The sequence below is a fragment of the Aptenodytes patagonicus genome, chromosome 2 (genome assembly GCF_965638725.1).
Source record: "Aptenodytes patagonicus chromosome 2, bAptPat1.pri.cur, whole genome shotgun sequence".
NCBI classification, from domain to species: domain Eukaryota; kingdom Metazoa; phylum Chordata; class Aves; order Sphenisciformes; family Spheniscidae; genus Aptenodytes; species Aptenodytes patagonicus.
The window spans coordinates 128,972,563-128,996,263 of NC_134950.1; the positions used below are offsets into that span (position 1 = coordinate 128,972,563).

A 23,701-nucleotide genomic window follows, 5' to 3' on the forward strand; every position below is an offset into this window, starting at 1 on the left:
AAAAATTTAAGCTCAAATGCTGTAACCTCCATGTTTACTGTTACTGTGTTGAAAAATGAGGCTTTACAAGGAGACAGTTGTATGGCATTTACTAGTTAGCAAAAGTTCTTCTGAGACCCAAAGGGTGTGCTGTAGTTTGGACTCTGTTCCTCAAGTGCCTGAGGCACTCCAAGGGTTGCCTCCAACTCTGGGAAGAGCTAGCAGCTGTGACCAAAAATTTCAGAGATGCAGAGAGAACCACCACAGAAAGCCCTGGATTCTCCATCGCTTTGGGGTTTTCCTGGCTGGATGCCTTTAAGGAGAAAGTGTGCTGAAGTTGAAGATCCGTTAGTCAGGATCTGTAGATGAGTATCTATACAGTATAATTATATGTATATAGTATATCTATATTGTATCTGTATATTCACGGTCTATATATGAGTTGATTATTTAAGAGGTGTGGCCTGCGTAACACATTAAAGGATAATCCAATTCCTCTTTCTTTTAAATGCGAAATTTGGAAAAGTCCAACATCCCAAAGAGGCCACCTGGATGTGAGCTGAAAACTGGGATTGTAGCAGGCTCTTTTCCCCTCTGTAGGATGGTTTATCTTTGCACATGAGCCCTGAGAATATGTCTGACCCTGAGCAGACTTCTCCCAAGTGTCTTTGCACAGAGAGCGTATACGTTGCTCCTGTTGCCTCCCTTCCTCCTGCTCAGGATACCCAGCTAGAGCTAAGGCTAGCTTAGGTGAACTAACAGCTTTTTCACTTTATTTTCAGACTATTTTGATCACCCTAAGTTTAGGAGCGTAAATTCCCCTTGGAGTCTGTCTGAGCTGCCGGATGAGAGTGAGGCAGCTGTTCAATGCATCGTCTGAAAAAGTAGATGTATGAATCCTCTTCAAACTGGGAATACCATTTCAAGTAAAGCACTTCTTTTATGTGTCCTGATGCAATGACAGTCGGTTAATTGTAGAATCTAGTTGTCTTAGCTGTGTATTGTGAGGAGTCTGCAGATCTAAATTCAAACTTCTAAAGAGCATTAGGATCTATAGATAAAAGGCTCAATGCCCATGCAAAATACTGTGAGAACAAGTGGTGTATTGTGCTTAGATTCAGCTGTAATTACATTTTGTGACCAAGAGGAGGAAAGAAGCATGATTTACAGTGTTGGGATCTGTGATGCTTTTCATTTTGCCATGTTTTGGCATTGCAGCAGTTGTGGGGCTCTTTCATTGTGTACTGCAAATCTTTCCTAGATGAGAGTAATAAGGATGAAAGCAAGAAAACCATGATATTGATGACCGTGCTTGTAAGAGAGTTGTGTGATAATCCATTCTAAATCAAATGATGATGTACAATATACAAACACTTACCACAAAGAAAAAAGCATTGGGATGTCTACATTTGGGTGAAAAATAAAAGTCAAATACCCATTCAGTGATACTGCATTTCCCTTGATTGTCATATGTATAAATTGAAAATAATTGCACCAAAATCAGTGGAATTATATTACAACTCAACAAAAGATGGGAATTAACTCCTGCTACTTGTTTACTGGAGACCTGAAAAGTTCCAGTACACGTTTTGAAGGCAGTGTATGTTGTGGTCTCACCATACCTGGCATTAATGTGAATAGTTAAGAAATTGAAATTAATAGGAAGTGTCTACATAGCAATGAGTTACAGATCTGATGAGAAGGAAGAGAGTTCATGTGAATTAGGTTCTTGCACTGGGAGATGTAGGGTTACCAGTCTTTGGACATACGTGGGTGATAGTTCTGAGAACAGGTTCCAGTTTAAAGCAAACACTGGCATAGAGGTAATCTTTGTCTGATGGCTCCATCCTTTCCACCTGGTAACAGAAAGTAGTACATTTAGACAAGCAGTTATTTGTCATAGTTTTTATGTGTTACATGCACAGAATGGTTTAGACTTTTATATATAAAATATGTGTAAATCAAATAACGTAGAAGTTCGTGTATATGTTCTTGGTTTTTTTGTGAAATCTAAAGAAGTACCAAGATATAAAACTATTATAACATTTTTTCTTGCAGAATTAATGTTAAATTTTATGTAGAATAAAGGAAACATTCATAAAAACATTCTGCTTACCATTCCTATACTCAGAAAACTTTGAGTTTTTATTGTCTCTCTTGGCCAATGTGTAATGACCCAGCATTTCCACTGATGATACTAATTAATCTACCTGAGCTGTTTTCCTGAGTCTCTGCCCGGTCAGTGTGGTGTTGACGTGGGGTTAGGTGACCAAGCCTTAGGTGCCTGAACTTCTTGCAGTAAAGCTCAAGAGCATGCACATTGTGCATCAGAACATGGGCGCAATATGCAGTGGGTGTTATGCTTGTAGTATCTTGGACCTTATTTGAATAAAAATGTGGAGACTTTACGCCTTACAGACTGAAAATGAGTGGAATGAATGAAGAATTGGACCAGAGTTTAATTAATTGTTCAAACACCAGCTTTCAAGTGAGGCTGGATTGAAATTACCCTGCTTCTGATGTAGAATTGGAAGAGTTTTTAGAAAGCGAAATAAAACCGAAACAGGATCGAAAGTTACCATCTGGTTCATGGAGAACAATCCAGTGCTTTTGGCAACATCCACTGTGTATATTCTCCATAGTAATCTGATCAATGTAAAAATAGTTTGTCACCATATATTAATAATGTCTTGTGCTTGCAGGGATACAACCTCTAGGCTGCAGGTACATGGCATCTGTAAAACAGTGACACAGACAGTAAATATGACACAGACCAGATTAAGGAAGGAACAAAACAGGTTTTATTGATGATACGGTGCAGTTCTTTCTGAATACTGGAGGTTTTTTTGTCGCTGTGGAATACATGCAATACTAGCAAGCCCCTTCATGGTCGCCTTGCCTTGTGATATTTTTCAGTGATGATGAAACCCTTCCTCTTTCGTACCGGAAGGGAAAGAAGCTAATTAAGTCCTTTTACAAATACACGTGAAATATGCAATAAATAAAATCTTGTGAGAGTGCTGCTTAAGGTTATAGTGTTCATCTATTAGCCTCAGATGAAAATTCCAATTATAATCCCAGTGCTATGAGTGGTTTATGTTATGTGTGTAGCACAGGTGTCATAATAGTTTTCCTTCTCTTGATATATTGGTAATTTACTGAATAGTGGCATGAGGTACTGATTTGTTTTATGGCTGTCTGCGAACATTGTATAGTGTTAATGCTCCATATTCTTCAGACTGAAATGGTTTGGATGCCTTCTGTGTTTTATTGAGGTCTAGTGCTATATTTAAATGTGTTTTACTTTACTGATTTATCAGCTTTTCATAACCATATCTGAATTGTCTCAAATACTCTCCTATCCCAAATCATTCAGTCTGTGTTACAGTCCCTCAGACACCAAGTCCTGACAGCTGCCTGTCCTGTATGATCGTCTGTGCTTTTATTCTCTGATGGAAAGGGTAGAGAACAATGATTTAGCTTTTGGGTTGACATACACTTCAGACTTACTACAATACTATTCTCTTTTCATCTGCTGCTGTCATCCAAGTATTACAAATATCTCTTATTTCTCTCCAGTTAACCTCCCAGCTCTCTCAGAGGTGGGATGCTGTGTCCATTAGCCATATAAAAACTTGTTTTCTAGGAGGGGAAAAGAAGAGTTATTTCTCTTAGTCAGCCTAGTGTGGGAATTTGGAGAGGCAGAATATAATTAATTATTGAGCTTGAATTTTGGCCAAGGCTCTATTAGACTGAGAGTTACAGTTTATGAATTTCCTTCCTTCTTGTGGTGATAGGAGGAGCAGGAGGGAGACAAGAGAGTGGGATTTTATGCTAACATAGAGAGTTTCGACTCTTGCTGTGGCAATGTGTTTCAGTTGTCACTGTGTTAAGCTGGACTGCTTTATGTGGCTGTGAGAGGAGGATGGGGGGTAAAAATGATAGCACAGCTTCAAATGAAATTATTTGCAGGGAAAAAAATGGTTAATTATACATAAATCAAGCTCACAAAAAACAACCAGAGCGTGAAAGAGCTACAGTGCATGCCCTCTACCTTTCAAAGACCGTTTCCAATTCACTTGGTGCTTTGTGTTGCTTTTCTGAGGCAATTCTTTTCACTTTATGTGCATCAACATGCATTTTGTCATAATTTGTTGATGGTAACTTTTGGGCCAGATCTAGCAAGTCTCTAGTAGGCTGTTTAGCAATTAGATCAAATATTAATCAAGAAGTTGCAGTATAAGTTATAATATATTTTATTTGATTTCCCTGCTAGCTCTAGAGTTAATTTTTGTAGGGAAGAAATAAAGACAGTGACAAGTGTTAAGACTGAATGCATCCAGAATTGGGGGGGAGGAGAAGCTATGTATCCACCGAGGCCACTCTTCTACCACGTTACTGGGAGCATATGCCACATAAGCCAGTGCTAATGGGAATGGTTTTACACAATGGAGAAATGGGACTGGGGAGCAGAAGATCTGTCTTTGACAAATACATCTCTTGTGAGGTTTCAGTTGTGTTCCTTTTCATCACCAAAATTCTTCAAATGTTATCTAATAGTTTACATTAAAATGATGGAAGAAAATTATTCAAGGTCCCAACTTTTCTTGAATACCTTGTTTTTATGTATTTGTCTTCTTAATGCATGGTATGCAAAGTCCCAATACGTTTCTGTTCTTAAATAATAAGAAAAATAATAATTCAGAGAATTAGATCTGTTTTTCTTCTATCTCTAAGAAAATGCTTGCATTCTGAAAAGGTTGTAGCGCTGTGCTGTGTAATGGTTCTGCCGTCCTTGTAAAACGAGATGTACTTTGTCCTGTTAAAATTAGAACTACTTAAGAGACACCACAATTATTATGAAATTGCAAATCATCTCTCTCCTGGGAGTAGGTGATTTTCTTTGCTGAAGGAAAGTTGGCATTAATAAGCACATAATCAATGAAAATAGTGTTGTCATAATGGGTACTGAAGTTTATATCTGTGGGAATAAATTACATTGTATAGGGTAGGAAGAGAAGAAGGGTCCAACTTCTTGGACCAAGGGTACAGCCAGCATTCCTTTTCATCTTCTGCCTTTTAGACTAATTCATCGTATATCCAGCTAGTTGTGGAAAAGTGGAATTCACTGCTGAAAGGAGAACAGGTGAATGACATAGAAAGTGAGCTGAAGATTGGGAAAAAAAATATAATCAGTAGTTTAAATGAATACATTTCTTTGTATATTTCTAAGTACAATCTCTGGGTACAGCCTTGAGCCTCCAGTCACAGAAAGTTTTCTGCCTTATTTCATTCCATTTTGATTCTGGACCATGGTGTAGTTGCATGCGCAATGCCCGCTCTGTATTGAGCAACCAACACAAGAAGGGTAAATGATTAACCAATGCTTGCGGTTCCTTTCTGGCTGTTGCTCAAAAATCACTGCAGAAATCAGTGAAAACCTTCAGAAATTCTCCTGCGCTAAGACAGAGTATCTGTCCCGCTTGCCTGCCTGCAGAGGACAGCAGTTCAGGAGTTCCCTGTCTTTGCCACTGCCTTCTGGCAGGGTGACCTTGGGTGCACAGGCATGTCAGCGGCCGTGGTGGAGCAAACACGCTGGAGCTGGGTCTGAGCTGTGGCTGCTCCGAAGGCAGGGGCACAGGGATTTTGCCCGCACCGACTCTGTGCTGCTACTGCGGCTGGGTAGTAGGTGGCTAAGGAGGTGTGTGCTGGGCTACACAGTAGCTCTAGAGTAAACACACTGTTTGTCTTTCCAAAGGGTTTTGTTTAACATTTTGTTCTCAGTCGTGATTGGTAGCTCCAGCGTCCTCTCCCCAGGACTGCTGAAATGAAGTTGTCTATAGTTGGATTTGTAAGGAAACAGGGAAGATTTTCAAAGGCATAAATTTCCTTAAAAACCTCAGTAAGAGCTATCCTCCTGATTGCCACTTGAGGTACTTCAAATATTCGTTCTCATTTTTTGTAGGTAGGTTTCTAATCATGGAAATGGGGGTGTAAGTTGATAAACCCTTTAAAAAGAGCAATCTTCTCCTGATAAACAGAGGTTTATTTCTGACTGCAGTTATGGGGATGCTTAGAGTCTAAATAACAGGATACCTGCACGGAGGTGCCTAGATATTTAGGAGCAGCATGTTATAGCGGGTATCTGAGAATGTTAGCTTTGCGTTGTCCATTTCTGAGTTACCATGTTAGGATATCCTTTTAAGTGCATTTTAGTTTTAGTTCAGTGCTGTACACACACAACACAGAGTTTGCAAAGTGAAGTGCTCTACCCTACCCGTGACCCTGTCTAGCTGTTTCTTTTCGTCATAAACTCATTATCCAAGTCACTTCAGTCACCTAATTAAATCCTCTTCTTTTTAACCTCTTCTTCAGGGGATGCTACTCTCTGTTCTCTGCCCAAGTAGTCTATATGGGCCAGATATACCTTCTTTCTTCTCCTCTTTTCAGCAGGTTTTCCCCCTGGGAGCGTGGGTGAGCCTGGTCCTGCTCTCGGCCCCACCTGACCTCCATCCCAGGCTGCAGCACAGGCAGCAGCAATGGCAGGGAAGGCATCTCACCTTCCTCTCCTCATGTGAGGATGGTGCTTGTCACTGGTACCCGGCGTTAAACCCCATATCCAGCACCTCTCACAAGTTTGCAGAGGTTTGGAGTGTCATCAGATTTGAACTGGTTTTAACTGGCCTGGCAAAAGCCACTTCCCTGAATAAAAAGCACCTTCTGCCTGTTTAAAACAAGAAGGATATTTGAATTCTTGAAGGAGGAGCTACCAGATATTATTTTCTCACTGTAAAACAATGTCTTTTTTTCCTGGCTTTTATCTTGGAAATCATTGAACGGTTTTGGCTGATGTAAGAAAAAAATAGCCTGAGGCACACATCCAACATGGGAAGTTTCAGCCCAGACAATTAGTCTGGCAAAATTATAAGCAAATCGGATCTTATGGGAAGTATTGGATAATCCTTAGTAACAGGCTGTGTGACAGTTCCCACCTATGTGGGAATTTGCAAGTACACTTTCTTTTCAACATACATGCAATTTGCACACACTCTTATCCAGTGCATTCTGCTGAAATGCATATCACTTAAATAATCCACTTAACATGCATAAGAATCGCTCTATCTTAATATGACGGCAGCTATTTGCATGTGTTGGTAAACCTGTTAATTGCTTATCATCTATTTGCCTAGTTTGAGTTTTATAACAGCAAACCGAGGACCAAATGCTCAGTGTCCTTTATAACTACTACTAGTACTAGGCATATTAGGATAATTATAAAATTTTTGTCCATCCTCAAATGGTACAGTAAATTTATCATATAAAAGGTCAATAATTGAAATGCTATTGTGGCATAGAAAGCTGTCTTGCAATTAATGATTCAGGGAAACAATAACGTAGCGGAAAGCCTTCAGTCTTCATTCTTCTAATACATAATTTTGGTTATTTCCATATTGCGTTGTTCTCAGTGGGAGTCAGAAGAAGGCTTTGGCTGAATATCCTCTACCCCTAGCTAAGGGACTCTGTTGTGTTTTCATTACGTTTGCCTCACATAATCACTCACTGTTAACTTCAAAAAGCCTTTGATATTTGTGTCTGTGTGTGTCCTAAACAATAAGGTGATCCAAAATTGTGATTTATTGCCTTCTGACCTTACACATAGCTTTTCCTTGTGGAAAACTGAATATGAATATGTATATGAATCCGGATGTTAACTACAGCACAGATTACTTTCCTCCTGTGTATGGTGCCTGCATTCCTAGGCAAGGTCCGTGATCTGGTCAAGTGAGGCTTTTTTGTTTGGATGGCCTCTCTTGCCCACATTCCTTATAATAATTTTTTTCCTATATTCAGGTATGCTTCCCAAACCAACTCAATCTTTGTGGAGAGGCCTTGGTATTTACTGTGGCTACGGGTTGACGATGCGTTGCATCTAGCCTCAGTACTCCTAGGACCAGATTGAAAATGCCAGGGTGCTATGGCAGAAGCAGCAGTAAGCATGAACGCCTTTCCTTCAGCTTGTTTGTTCTGATAGGTTCACATTGTGCCACTGGGACAAGTCTGGTGTTGGGGATGCTGGGGCAGGAAGGCTGAAACCTGCCGGGGAAACTTAGAGAAGAAAGGTGGTGTGCAGAGAACACTGCCTTAAAGCTTATAATTTTCAGAGGAGCTGTCTGCAGGAATGCTGTAGGTGTGGAGGAACGATGAACTCAGGAGAAGGCTCTGGCTGCACCCTGGGATGTATACCCATTTATGGGAAGAGTCTTCCTCACAACATTATAGGTAGAGCTGTATAAATCTGGGTGCCTAACTGAACCCAGAAAATCATTGCCCAGCATTAAACAGTTTGATTCTGGGATTTTGAGTCCAGGAACCTCTGCTATTTAGTTCTCTGGTAGACGTAGTAGATACTTGCTGCTCTAAGGCACGCAGAAGGAGAAGGATTAAAAGACAAAAAGTAAGCAAAGCATTTGGAAATTCAGCGTATGCACGGCACATACAATCAAAGCCTGCTAGAAACCCTTCATAAGAGAAAGGATGTGCAGTTAAAATGGTAATTTGTTGTTTGGACAAGTTGTTTTGGGAGAAGGAGGGTGGTTCACTGAATCTTCAGATGGTCATGGCGAGAGTGGTGGTTACTTTTCTGGTTTTGCTCACTGTCCTGACACATGATCCTGTTTTGGCCAAGTTCTTCCTCCTCTGCTAGTCTTTTCAAGGTGGGCAGAGCCCGGGATCATTTTTCCTCAGGCACCATGCCTTGCAGTCAATCCTAGTGTGAGGGGAAATGATGGAAGAAAGGAGGCGGTGGCGGGGCAGGGAGAGAAGAAGAGAAAGTACAGTGGTACTGTACTGTTTTGTGGGAATGAATGATCATATGTCAGGGGAGAAGCTGGCTCTCGTGTGCATTGAGATCTGCACCACACATGCTGATGTGCTGATCGTGGCCAGTGACCTCATCCATGTGCAGGTCTGGATATCGCAGTGGTTGAGGTTTGCCAGCCAAGGACTGACTCTCTGGAGGAAAGTGAAGACTGACTGGTTTTGGCAGAGAATCCCTGCTCCTTGCAGAGTCACTTGGAGACCATGAGACTCTGTTACAGGGCTTTAAAGGTGGATGGCAGATGGAATAAGTTTCATTCCTCAACTAAACCTGCTTTCTATTTGTGCCTGTGTGAACTCATTCATTTGCATTGCCATACTGCTCTCTCTTTTTTCTTTTATTTTTCCTGGACTGTCTTATTACAGAGACCCCAAAATCCAATATCAGACTTCTAAGTCCGTTCAGACACAGAGGAGTCGTGATAACCTGTTCCACATGTAGGCTGCTGAGAATGTCGGTGCTCCCATGGAAAGCATCATGACAGTCTGGATCAGCTATTTTAAGTCTAGGCTGAAGCCTCTGTCCCTGCAGGTGCTCTCAGCTGGGTGCAGGGTCGTCGAGACGTCTTATCTGAACTAGGACTTTGTCCCTAGCTCAGCCTTTCCGTGCGGGGAAAGGCATGCTGACAGGAACCAAATGGATCACTCTTTCCTGGCAGCGCTACCCAGCCCTGCCCAGGATGTGCCAAGGCCTCATAAACATCTTGGGCCTTCTCTTAACGTAGTTCTGGGATGGCAGCAGTTGGTATTTTCATTTAGAGTGACTGATTTTTAGGTTCCTTTAATAGTTCTGCATCTAGCAGTTCTTGCTATAGTTTATTGTAATATATATGAAACTTCCTTGTGGTCCCCACAGCTCTTCAGTGAAGGTAGAACTGTCGACCCCAAGAGATAGAGCATTTTCCCATAAATTCTTTGCCCCATCTGTTTTCAAATCAACTGATGATGGAGGAGGGGGAGGATGAAGGGAAAGAATAGAATAATAAAACTCTTCTGTTGCATCACTTACAGTTCTCAAAGAACGTTTGTAAAAATCGATGTTGCTTTTCTTCAGGCTGCTGGGGGGCACAAGTCTTTAGTCAATTAAATCCTCATTTTTTGATTTTTTTTTTTCCTAGCAAGGCTTCTTAAATGTCTTTGTGCTGTTAATGTGTGTCTGGTGTCATTTTAAATGTCTGATATTAAAATAATCAGACAGGTCTTGTGTCTTTTTAGGTATATACTAGATAAGCAAATAGTAATGGAAAACATGAAAGTATTGTTCAAATTAGGAATTAAAAGTTGATGTAATCTGAATGTGAGCCACATAAGTCTGAATTGTCTGACTAGTTTAGATCATGCAATTGAGAAAATAATGGAAAGGAAACCCAAGTACATGTTAAATACCTTCCAATACTACATTTGGTTATTCTGGATAAAGCAGAATATTATCTAAAATTCTGTAGTCCTTTTTGTGATCAACCTTTCCAGTCTTATGAGGGCAATCAAGATAAAATCAGATCTGTGGGCTGCTGTTTTCCCCACTAGCTGTAAAAAAGTTATTCTGGTAATTTGTTCTTGAGCAGGTGAATGTGGCTGTTCTTATTGTAGTCCTAATTTTCATTTTGAGTAGAGATATTAATCAGGCAAGCTGTACTTGATTTGTGTTTCAAAAAAACCCCAACAACTGGTGGGATATCTATAGGCCAGATAGATATAATTTAATCTAAAGATACTAGCTCCTTTAATACTAAGTCATCCTTCTTCTCAGTGTAGTTTATCCCACTACTTCTTTCTTCCTTTTCAACTCCACTGAGGGCTGGTATCCTGAGAAGACCTCCATTCCTTGCGCTTTGTGTCTGACCTCCCAACAGTAGTACTTGTTTACCTAGAGAGATAATTGTTTTCTGGAGAGCATCCAGCTGATAACTTACTTTTTCATTAGACCCCTTTTTCTTATTAGTTATCTCCTGTTAGTTGATCTGTGTCATTTGATAAAACTAATTAGGTAATAAAAGACTGCTTCTGAACTCCTCCCTTTAATTTTGGCATGGTGAAATGTACTTCTTGGCACCTCGCTCTTTCCTCATAAAGACAGCCTTCAGTTGACAAACAACATTAATCCAAAAGAAAACAAGCCAGTTCATGCATCCTCTCTTGATATATCCCTGTGCCAGAACAAAATAGTTCCTAACAAATTATTTGTACCAAAGATAGTGACATAACCCTGGCTCTGTTTTAGAGTTTTGCAAATGTTTGCAGAGCATCTCAAGAGGCCAGGCTAAAAATACTCAATGAAACCATTCAGCATTCTACTAAAAGCATTTTGTTTCCTAGGACTTTCCTCCCTTCTGAAAATGCCCTCCCACAGCTGCATTACATTTATTAGAAGGTGATGCAGGCATAAGGTAGGAACGTCACATTTTATATTTTATTTTAAAATTTAGCCTAATTTTCACGTTTACTTTTTAGATTACGTACTTGTTAAAAAGAAATCTCAATGGAAGGAAAGTTTATTATTAGCTTCAAGTTGAAGTATACTCATCCAATGAGAAAGAGGCTGATAAGATTATCCTTCACAGAAGTTTTCCGTTTGAAAGTTTGAGGTGTCATGATATGCAGCATTTCAAAGACAAATAGCAAAGAATTGCCATTTCTATATGGCCAATGGCCTCTGCTACATCGTAATGAGGTAAAAATTGCCTGAGGACGCTGGTGGATTTTTTCTTGATTGCTGCATGTGTGCACCCTGGGAGAAGGAAGGTCTCAAAGCTTCCTTTGAGAAGAATACGGAATATGCTCTGCTCAGATGTGAGATCTGTAGAAATCACGGTAGTCATCTTCTGTTTGTGGTACTCCAGAACCTGGAGGAGAAATATGTCCAAGATCCTCAAAAGTCCAAACACTCAGCCCACCAGAAATTGGAGGGAAACAATTGTCCAGGTTTCAGATGTTTTAGAAACAGCAGTCGGTTCATGGAGGGATGATGAAAGGTAGGCATCTAGCTTGGCTGATGCTACACGTGACCTACCCAGACTCATACGGGGTCTGGAGCAGCCGGTGGAGGCCAGGCAGGATACCTGAGGTCATGTGTGGACAACTGAACTGAAGTCTTACCTAGCCTCGGTCTCTATCACAGCATGATTTCAGCCTAGAGAAAATCTGTCAAAGCCAGTGAAATGAAACCAACAGAAGGATCTCATGAGAATCTGGCCTGTGTTTTACACTCAGAAATGTCATCTCTCTTAAAGAGTGGCTTCTGCCTGTTCATTATTCAATGTTAAATGCAACCAGCACTTTGGTCAGGTCTGAAGAAGTGTTTTGATATTAGTTGCCTATTTACTGTGTGCTGGATTTACTTCCATGTCAGAAAGATGTACCGTGGGGATGTTCAGAATCCATTGTGCTCGCAGAGATTTGGAGTACTACATCTTCAGGGATGCAAGAGCCCCCAAATAGCAGCATATGAAATTTTAAGATCAGTAGTATGATAAACTCGGATAGTACCAGGGTGTGTTTATAAGTGAATCATGATAAATAAATTATGGGAGTGATAGTGAGATGCAGTTATAGCAATAAGAAGTGACTGCTTTAAAATGAAAGAAAAATTGAAGTTTGTACTTTCGTTTGTCCTAATTAGATTCAGAAAAAGTTTTGACTTCCTTTCTGCCCCTGAATATTTTTTCATATCTTCTCTAGGTGCACTTCCAGGCAGCTGTGACTCACGGGCATTTAGCTAAGATGCCTGAAATCGTTATTATCCTCTGGAGCTGCTGCTTTTCCTATCAGGAACACTCCTGAGCTATTGCAGTTTATAACCTACCGTAATGTCAGCTAAAATTTTTGGCTATTTTGACTAACATATCTTGTATCTCAGGCAGATTTGGTTCTGCATTTCTAGCATTGAACATAAAAGCTTTCCAAGCAAATGCCAGTTACCACTGCTAGTGAATTGAAAGCGTGAACTAGCCTGCCATTGTGTCAAATCTGATAATTGCTTTTTACTCATAAGCAGCTCTGGAAATCCAAACAACCAAGCCTGTTTGTCCTGTGTGCTTTCATTTAATGTACTGTTCATTTTCACTTCAGGTAGTTTCTCAGCCCTCCTGGATGAAATTCAGTGCCACGAGAAGACCCTATCAAAGCCTTGCATGAATTGTTGCAGTGCTGTGCTTAGTGGTGCATCAGTGAATTGAATCCTGTGTGGCGTGACTTAGAGCTTACTGTGAACAAATTCTCCGGGATTATAGATTTGCTAACAGGTAGTGTTGTGAGTCTCTGTATTTATAGGCAGCTCTGTGGTGCACAGCAGCATGACACCCATTCCGCCCAGGATCCCTTCCCCGTCTGGGCTGTGTGCTGCCCGCCTCTGCCGTAAGTGAGGATGTGGAGCAGTGCCAGAGGTGCTCTTGCCAGCAGGGTTATGGGCTCTTTCTGGCCTGACCCCAAAACAAGGGCACAGATAAGGAGCAGAGGAGGCTACAGCCTGGTTTTGAATGGAGTTGCTGTTGGTTTCCCTTCCTTGGCTCAAAGTTTAGCCGTGGCCTCTGCAGCGCTGTCAAGATCAGGTCCATGGGAAGGGAGAGAGGCTGCTCGGCTTTTACAGCTGCAGTCCTGTCCGAGGCACCGCAAAAATAAGCGAAGAGGTGCTGTTGAGCAGGAGCGCTGCTCTGGGTGTCCTGGCAGGAGACAGCATAGCACCTCTGCTGCTTTTTTGGCTGGACAGGACGAGAGAGCTCCCCTACCCGCTGCCTGTTTGTGCTGCTGACAGATGCTGCCTGTACAACTGATGAGATAAGCAAACCTCTCCATCCCCACCAAGCTCACGTGCAAAGGCAATGCACTTTAATATAACATGTCCTTTTCATTGCATATGAAAATTAAGCTGTTAACGTATTGTGGATTAAACCATTAACATCCACATTTTCACTCATATAGGGTCCACAAACACTATCTGTGTACAGGATTAAGAGTGCATAGCTGAAGGTGTTACCAGTGAACAAGGAGAGCTGTGTCCTTACTAGCTAGCAGCCGTGCAGCTTCTTCTGAATTCATGAGAAATCCTTCCACGGTGTGTAAGTAGTTGCAGTGACTTGTGCAGGATTTCTTCTGTAGTAGGGATTGCTGTTGTGACATTAGATTCCTTTCAGGTTTGACCAAGTTGTGCTTAGGTCAGGCAATTACTGTAATTTTTTTCTGAATGAACAAATCGGAGAAATGCCTAAACCTATTACAAGATTTTAAGGGGAAAACCCACCCTATTTCACTGTCGCGCTAGTGTGAGCTTTGCTGACAATTCAGCAGTGGATGACATTTTGCAGTGCTTTCGTCTGATGCTGAAAAAAAGCTTTCCGATGTATGCCAAAGTTACATGAAATACATGTAAGAGCTAAAATTGAGCACACCTCTTGCAAAGGCACATTAAAATTGGATGGAAAATATCCTAAATTGAGGTGCAAGTGAGATGTGGCAGTGACTTTCTTCTATGCAAAATTTAAGCTAGAAGGCAAAAAATGCTAAAAGCTAAATAATAGCTAGCAGTAGTAAACAGTATTTGTCTTCAAAGGGCCATAGGGATTTTCATGAAGTTCAAAAGATCCATAGAGGGAAGGGATGATTTGCCTTGGCTTACAGATACTGCAGCCGAAGCAAAGAAGTTAAGTAACTGTCCATAGCAGAGCCAAAATGAAATTTGACTCAGGTATTCCTGGTTTCTCGCCTTGTTCTCCGGTTGCTTGACTGTCAAGGTAGACTGACACCAAAATGTCAGGAAGGTCTACAAGTTCTTCATGATTTTTTGTTTTTAACTCGTTTAGCAACTTTGGTTCTCCGTAACAGACATCATTTGTACCACAGATGCATAAAAGTGGTTTGAGCATGTCCGCTTCCAAATATGTTTTATTTTTAGAAACGGCAGAATTTTCCCCTGTTCTTACCATTTCCTGTGGTTTTACTCTGGAGCATGATGGATGAAGAAGGCTGTTTGTGTGATTAAGGTATGAGAATAGAAATTGTATGTCCTGGGTTTACAGATGCAAGTCAGTATGGGATGGTCAGTCCCTTAAGCATACTAACAACAAGTGAACTTCCTCATCTGTAAAAGAATACTTGTCGTCTTAGAAGCATGCAGGAGAAGTGAGGCTGCGTTGAGATTTGTAAAGCCCTGTGGGATCCGTGTAGGAAAGTGTCCGTAAAAGTGATGTTAAATCAGTGAGAGGGTAGAAACAGCATGTTCGCCTGTAGTAAGCAGTGAGAGAATTAAGCTAAACAGGAACAAGACACACTGGAATGAGTGTTGACACATGGAGTTAATCGAGAACAATTAAGTCTGTGTGTAGACAAGATCTACATAGTCCATTTGAACTGCATGGTATTATATGAGTAAAGGGTGCAGGATTAGACCCATTGTTTACAGATTTACCTAATGCTTTAAACTATTTGGATGAATGGTGTTACACAAATGTTAGTCATAATTATTATTTAATTATGACCACATGTTTACTTTGAACGTAGTCCTATGCTTAATATGTAGGAAGGCCGGGATAATATTGCAGCTTCAGTGTGTGAGCTACTGTTTGCCAAGCAGCGTTTCGCTAATGGCTTCTCCTTTCGTGTGATGAAGATGCCTCCCTGGACTGTGAAGTTGCACTGGTTGTGGTATGTAATGGGCAAATAGCTTTCATAAAAATACCTTCAGCTAGAACATTTTGAAACAGATGCATCTGAGATAGAATGCTAACTTATTAAAATTAATGCTATTAAATGTGCTGCTTGTGTATCATTTAAAAATATCTGAGATGCCAGTATTTCATTCTGGTTACATTGAGAGTGCAGAAAGCAAATGTCATAGTATGATTCATAAGATCAGGAGTGCTACAGAATTTCTGTAGTTCATGTGTTGCTACTTGCATTTGCATTTAAATGTTTAAAGTGTTTAATCTAGTTTTTTTCACTTCTAAGCAGAATGAAGTTTTCCTTCTTTCACTCTGTGTTTTGAAGTTTTCCTTTGCTCAGATCTTCCATTTCAGATACTCTGGAAAGCTTAAGATAAGTTTGTGAGTGGCTACAGATATAAGCAAGGAAAAGAGCTTAGTGATTTTTTTTTTTATCTTTTCATTTTGTTCTTTTTTTAAGGAATCTGATAATAAATATAATTCTGAGGGTGTATAGTATGTCCTAGGTTACAAGAGATGGGATGCTGTTCTAGCCTTTTTACTGAAATAATGCTTTTTAAAGTGACTAAAGATAACGGAGAACGTTAGCCTTTTTTTTAGAATGCTTTTAGTGCTTTGAACGGAGACACCTCAGTCCCTCCACGCGTGGCATTTTACAATGATTGTCGGTGCTACTGAGAGGGGGAGAAAGACCTCTTCTGAGCATAGGCTGTGCACATGGACTTCCGTGAGGGACAACCTGGTTGATTCAAGAAATATTAGTCTTTCCTTTAACCCAATACAGGAATCTTCCGATTCCTGACTCTCTCAGTTCCTGAATCTCATATAGTGACTGCAGACCATATTTTTCTCATTGTTGAAGGCACTTGTTTTTCCCTGTGGGCCTCCCCTGACACACTTGCCCCTCGGTAGACCAGCTTGTGAACCCTACTCACCAGCATGTAGAAGACCCGTGAGTCTCCTGACCACGGCAGGCTTGAGGTGACCTGACACTTACCATGTTCACAAAAAAATCATGTGCTGCTTCTATGTTTCTGTACCTCAGTGGCCAGCATGGATTCAGGATTGTCCTGAATGCCTGTTCGCTTTGGGGGTAGATGACTTTTCCAATGCATTTTAAAAAAATAAAATATTCCATCATTTAAAAGTGTGCGTTTTCTAGGGGGAAGAGGGGAGACATGCTGATTCCTGTAGGAGAGAAGAAACTTTTTTAAAAGTCCTAGGTGTTCAAAGTTTACTTAAACTTTATTTCACACGAAAAGACATTCTGTTCTAGATGACTGTTTCTACTTGAAAACAAAGTATTTCGGTAGAGGTACTTCACGTTTTATTTGAAAAGATTTCTGAAAGGAAGCTTGGTTTTAAGAAACCATTTTGCCTCTTCAATTTATTAGTTTGGTGCAGAAATGAAGGTAAAAATAATTTGTGAATGCAGTTTCCTTGCAAGGGCTTGAGTTTCTGCCCAAGGCTCAAGCATTCCTTTGCCTTCCTCTGTGTTTTTCCAGCCCTGCCATACGATTGAATGTTTGAATATTGTAGTGTCAACAGCTCCTTGTATTTTCACTTGATACATTTGAGCAAAAGTTTTGACATTCAGCTGAAATGTTTGAGGAGCCATCACCAGCATAATTCTGCTTCTTAAGTAAATCTCATCTTGGTGCTTGAAATCTAAATGGATTAATATTTTTAATGTCTTGTTTACAATGCTGCCTATGAAAGCCTGTATTTGTCTACTTGCCAACCTTCCTTCTTGGCCAGGAACCGTTCTGGCGTGAATCTCCACACTGGGCTCCCATCCATTTTCCTTGAGTCTCTCTGGTTCCCTCCCTTTTCCTCAGGGGCTCTCTGGAATATTGTCAGAAGGGCTTTAATTTCTTGAGCAAGTCAGCTTTTTTTGACTCTAAATATTTCTGCCCCAGCCCTGAATTTCAGAGTTCGCCAGCCAACCACAGATAGCTTGCCCTGGTGGTGTTACAAAAAAACAGATCTTTTCTCAGGTTTTGATGAAAACAAACCTAAAAACAAGCCAGTGTTAGCTTTGTGAGTGGGCAGAAAAAGATGGTTAAGAAAAAAAGAAGCTTGCACTGTGTGTGTGTGTGTCTGTGTGTGTGTCTTGACAAAGTGCCCAGCCGTCATGATGGAGTAAAGGTGGGCTAGTAGATAACTCCTAGTGTAGATTATATACATTATAGCATGCATGCTACAGTATTTCGCCTGCAGAGCCATATGGGCTGGGAATGCAAAAACAAACAAACAAAAAACCTCCACAAAAAAACCCAAACCAAACTTGTGCAGTCTGGTGGCACTGGCTTAGATATGATTACTGAGGGTCTTCAGGGGTAGGCAGGCTCTTAGAGGAGAGTCAGGAGGCTTGCTGAGTGTGACATAAGCCCAAGTGCTAAAGCAGCAAGTAAGTTATTAGAAAGTAGAAACCAGGGGTGTATGATATCAGACTACATTACAGTAAAATTATGCAGCTGTAGGTATGGTGAATCCTCACTTCTGAGCAGGCCAGCAAATCCTCACTAGTGGTTATTTTGATATGTGATACCCTGATGCTAATCTAAGAAGTTGAATGCAAAGAAACCCCAGCAACAATAACAACCCTTAGCTGAGTGAGGAGCGCTTGGCAGTGCTCACTGCCTTCTTAGAAACGGAGAGTGAGCATGAGCTAACTCAGTGACAGGGTGCAAGGTTCGCATAGAGGGATGGACGGGTCTTTGCACAGTCCCCTCAATTGGGTACACGTGGAAGGAAGAGGTAGTGTCTCCGCATCGCAAGACTGAGACCGGTAATCAAACAGCCCCCCCAAATTGACAAAAATTTCTGCTTGGTCTGTCTTCAAATAAGGTCGGGGTTTGCTGCCTGGTCTGGTGTTAGAGGGGAGTGCAGCAGGGTGGCAGCCCTGGAGCAAAGCCTGGCCGGATCCCCGTTTCGCCTGCCTGCCCCTGCCCTCGGACGGGCAGGAGCCACCACGACCCCACGGTGGAGGAGCAGCCACGTTGCCCCTGCCATCAGCACGGCACCGGCCTGCCTCCTGCCTGTCCCCTGTCTCAGGAGCTGGACTCGAGCCTCCCGGGAGGGTCCCCCTGTGCTGGAGGTGAAGACGAAGGCGCTGATGAGAGGAGACAGCTGAAACCCCCATGTTCCTGACCACGAGGGACTTCAGACAGGGGACGGCCATACCCCAGGAGTGAGTGAGTGAACACGTGTTGGTGCGTGTAAGATGCTGATTTCCAAAGAGATTTTAATTTCTGGTTCTTAACATGCCATTTAGTTTTGAAAACATGGTATTACTCAAAATGAGATGGATTGATGAGACAAAATAATATTGACAATCTTTCATTACAGATATACAAGATATATGAGTATCCTTAATGTTTTATAGATTAGCGTGTCTGGCACTAAAAAATTATAGTAGTGCTAAAGAAGTATAAATAGCAGGGATAAGGAAAAAGGAAATTTGGATTTAATATGTGAAGCAGCCAAGTGTTTGACTACCCTTTATCAATTATTGGTCATTCTCTCTGCTGTTCAGAAATTATTTGGAGTTGGGGATTGTCAGGATTTTATTTAAAAAAAAAGTCTCCTTGCCTTTTTCAGACATCAGGATTACAAGATGAAAGTGCAAACATGAGTGTGTGAGTCAGGAAACATGCCAGCGGAGGTGGCTGCGTGAGCTAGTCTGTAGGTAAACAGAAATAAAGTTAATTAGCAGTTTTCTTGTATAGCACAGGCAGCTGAAGTCCTTCTCACTGGAAGAAATTTTCTTTTCCCATTATCCTTCAGCATTCTCTTGGAGGGATTGTCTCAAGGGAAGTGAGTGAGTCAGAAAATATGCCAAGTTCATGTCACGGCTGTTTCGGCATTTCTTTCTCTTGCTGGCCTCCAGGAGCTTTATTGGCAAGTGTTTTTAAAGGAAATGTTGGCACAGGAAGGCCTTATTGTTTATGTCATGAAAGTCTCTTGGCGTCTTCTGCCTTGTTATTTTCTCCCTTAAATGGGGAAATTAGGAGTGGGGGGGGACTGAGAAAGGAAAAGAGGAGAGAAGCAGAGTATTAACTTCCAGACTGTTGAGGGTTGCTACTAAAACTGTTCTCCCTACGTCAGGATGTATCTTGGTGAGTCCTCTCTTTTCTTTTTGTCCGTTGCTGCTTTGCAGGCTCTGCTGCAGCCAGTGGATCAATTTCTAAATGTATGTTTCCTCTTCATGCTTTTCAAGATGTGGCATTTAGAGAGCTTTTTGAAAGAAAGATGCCAGCAGTTTTCTGGTGGGCTCTCCTCTGCCAGAACAAGGCAGGGAGAGGCAAACGCAGAGCCCAGCCGGGGTCAGATCACTGCCACCTTCTCACATGTGAAGCAGGGCTCTGTGATGGGCTGTCGAGGACATTTCATTAAATTCTTTTCAGTTCTGTGTAAGGTTTGCATACAAAATACAACATGATTTACAGAAAAAAAAAATTGGGAAGTTCTGTGGAGCAGATGCGGTGGGTACGGACAGGAACAATAGCGAGACACTGCATGGTCAGAAATGCTGCTTGTTGGAAACCAAAGCAGAAAGCGAAAGCATTCATTTAAATATATACACATTCTTAAAAAAAAAAAAAACCAAACCCCACACTAAACTTATTCATATGCACTTAGGCAATTTTGGCATAACATAAAAGCACACAAAAAAAGAATTATGTCCAGTGCAGCAATAAAAGTTGCTGTAACCTATTACCCTCAAATTAGGTAAGAGTTGTGAAGTCTCTTGAGGATGCTATTAAAGAATTAAATGTTAACATTTAAAAAAAAAGTTTCAGTATTTAATATTTTGTGATTTGGAAAGTAAACTCTCTGCTTCTGATACGTCATGGCAGAAAGTCTGTTTCTAAACCAGGTTCGTTTTTATCTATGATATTTGCCTTTCTGATATTTATGTGTGCAGCTCAAAGATACAGGATGAAAAATTCTTTCAGGATAACATAGCAAAGATATACATTGAGATGTACAAAAAGAGCAAAACCCTATTTCTTCTGGATTTGTTACCAGCAGCAGAAAAAAAAAATATTAAGGCAAATGCCTATTTTTGTGAGCTCAACATACAGAAAGTGACACCTAAACCACTTTTCTTTGTACCCAGTTAAACTAAGGATTGTCTGTGGGATTAAATATCTATTTCAAGGCTGTGATGCAGTTTTTATGACGTCTCTTCAAACACTAAGTACTTGTTGGTACATAATACATCTTTTTATTGTGGCGTCTTACTTGCATTTTGGTGATGCTTTTTTGGAATGCTCTTTTTCAAAGGAAAGGGAGAGGGTTAATCTTGACTCTTAAAACCTACATTGTTTCACTTTTCAACTCTTTTATGTGTTTTTGTTTTCTGACCTACCTATTTGTGGGTCTATGCAAAATTCTGTAGTTTATAATAGTTTAATTTGTGGAAGCTTCTCCCTCCCTGCTGCTTCCAATTTTGCACTTTGATGTCCTCAGACCTTGCCTTCACTTTCAATGTATATACAATTGAAGAAGGTTACTTTAGAGTAAAAGTTCTCCCGGAACATGCATTTCTAGACCTGAATATTCTTAGAGATTGTTATTTTTTCAGATTTGGGATCTTGTTCAGTCTGTTACAGAAGAAGTAACTGGCTGCCAGCATTAGAATCCAGGGAACTGGAACCTGGATTTTGCTTGGAAAACATCTTTAGGAGAGGTGGCTGTGGCTCTTATATTCCTGCTTTCAAGTATTCTTACCAAGATGGATCCATAAGAATTATTTTGTAAAATTACAATCGTAAAGCCAGGAAAAAATACCCCTGCTAGTAAGCATTAGCTGATTTGTTTATAATTTCTTTGGATGTACATGAATCTGTAACAATAAAGTCACTTTTAAAAGGACATCCTAGTTGCATGTAGTATGTTGCAAGTGAACCATTTTCCGTATGTTGCAATTGTTATCTAGAATAAGACATAAGCTTTTTCTGTTTTTCTCTGTGTCTACACGTATATCTGTATCTATGAATATATTCGAATAGTTATAAGTATCTCAAAAGGTAAGCGCTGTAATACTTACGGGAATGTCACCATGGATTTTTCTTCTGTGTTAGGAATCCTGCATTTCTCTGTTCTAGCAGGTAGAAACCTTTGTGCTGTGTTCCTTGCATCTCATGTCATAACATGAGAAAAACCAAACCTTAAAACAGGGTGTGAATAACTGTACTTTGGCCTTTGTCTGCTATCCGCTTTACCAGCCAGCCAAAATTCTTTAGACATGACAGTAAAAGCGCAATATTAAATCATCAGCCTGTACCTACCGCTCTGATGTCAGATACACTGTGACAATATTGCTTTATTGCTATGCGGGAGCACAAAGTGAGCTCTGTTAACAGAGTGTCACAATGACATTTTAAATGGAAAATTACAATTTTCTGAATGAAAAGTTCAATTCAAAACCTCTTGGGTTAGGTAAGCCTGTGCTAGACCCAGGGGACAGTTCCCTGATGACCCTGTTTTCATCCTGGCAGACTGCTCTGTAGTGAGGTGCCTGGTGTTGCCTAAGCCAAGCGGGTAGGACGTGCTCCCCGACTGCCGGGAGCCAGTGGCCCTGCAGCCCTTGGCTGTGCCTGGATATCCCGGGGTCCCTGGCTGCACCTACGTTTCAGCTTCTCTGAGAGGCTGCAGGTCCAGGGGGTGCACAACCCCGGTTCCCCAAACCAGGTTTTCTTAAAACTTTGGCTAACAAGACATCAGCAACAAACACAACATCAGCAGGAAGGATTTTTGTCAGATGTGGAGAGAAACTACGCACAAAATCACCAAATGGTGCACTGTGCCCCATTCCCTCTTGGCTGTGCTGCGGGTCACCCCAGGCTGGGTGCTGCCACAGTGTCCTCTGGCTCCTCCTCTGAGTGCCTGGCCGCAGCCGGCCAGTGCTCCGCTCCTCCTGGCTTCCCACTCGAGGGAGGCACCACCGGCTTCTCTTCCCTCGCGTCCAGCTCCCACCTTGCCGTGGTGCTTGCTAGAACCTGTAGGTTTTTCAGACTTCGGTGTCCCTGTCGAGCTGGGTGAAAGCCATCCCACGGGCAGAAGGTATGGGGCAGACAGAGGGAAGGTGATGGTGGAGTGGCGCACAGCCACTCCAATAAATCTTACTTCCTTAGGGAATTGCATTGGAAATGTCCTTCTCCTCTGTCCCCTGAAGCTTTGAAGTCACCTGTGAGCTTGGAAGTCCTCAATTTGGGCTACTCCATTGGTATTGGGCTTGTTGGTTTCCTTTGCAATGAACTCTAAGCAAGCTACCTTCTCCATTTCGAGAGCTTTCTCCTCGCTCCCACACCTCCATTCATTTTTATTGCATTGGAGAAAGAAGGAAAGAAAAAACGGATATGGGAAATAACGATCCTGTAAAAAATTTTTTTTCCATAATTCATAACCATTCATCTTCTGACAGCCAAACTCTGTCACATGTGCGTAAAGAGCTGATCGATATGATAAGTGCTATCAAACCACAGCTACAGCTCAGCACTGCAGCATGGAATGAGTGGGAACAGGGAGTCAGTGATAATTTAGGACTGTGGTGTTCATTGTGCAGGCTAAACAGCATGGCTTAACAGGGAGAGGTCAAAATTCACAAGTCTACCCAGTTCTCCAAGGGAGGCAATGATTTGGGGAAAAAATGTGATCCAGTTATAATCTACCTGGATTTCCAAAAGTTTTCAATAGGGTTCTTTCCTGAAGGCTTATAAAGAATTAAAGCTGCCGTGCAATGAAAGGGAAACTCCTGTCGTGAACTAATAGCAGGTTAAAAGGTAGGAAGCAACGGGGAGTAAATGGTCAAGTTTTACAATGGAGGGAAGTCACCAATGGAGTCCTGTAGGCATCAGTCCAAGCGTCTGGGTGGTTCAACATATGGAAAAGGGGGGTGATACTGAAGTAATAAAGCCTGCTGACAGTGCTAGAGTCAACTGGGAAGAGTTGCAGAAGGATCTGGCAGTAGTGAGTGCGACGGAGTAATAAGATGGCAGGGGAAATTCAGTGATAGTAAATGTTAAGATTTTTTACATGGAGGAAAATTGCAGTGATAGTGGACTAGCGAGCACTCAGGAAAAAAGTGCTAGTGTTTAATAGATGCTTTTGTAAAGATAACAGCTGAATGCCCATCAGAAGTCAAAAACAAATGTTGGGAATTTTTAGGAAAGGGACAGAGA

The 23,701-nt window shown here is 41.3% G+C and overlaps 1 protein-coding gene across 9 annotated transcripts in view; it reads left to right on the forward strand.

Annotated features, from left to right (window-relative positions):
* Nucleotides 1-23,701, forward strand: part of THRB (thyroid hormone receptor beta) — a 164,039-nt gene that overhangs the window by 63,923 nt on the left and 76,415 nt on the right. Inside the window, exon 3 of one of the 9 annotated variants that reach the window (XM_076331173.1) lies at nucleotides 11,173-11,243. The exons of 5 other annotated variants lie outside the window; for them this stretch is intronic. The gene's annotated coding sequence lies outside the window, so the exon portion shown is untranslated. Of the gene's footprint in view, nucleotides 1-11,172; nucleotides 11,244-15,367; nucleotides 15,493-18,359; nucleotides 18,707-19,317; nucleotides 19,631-23,701 lie in introns of those variants that run through there. 3 more of the 9 variants (XM_076331174.1, XM_076331175.1, XM_076331172.1) reach the window with 3 other exon arrangements.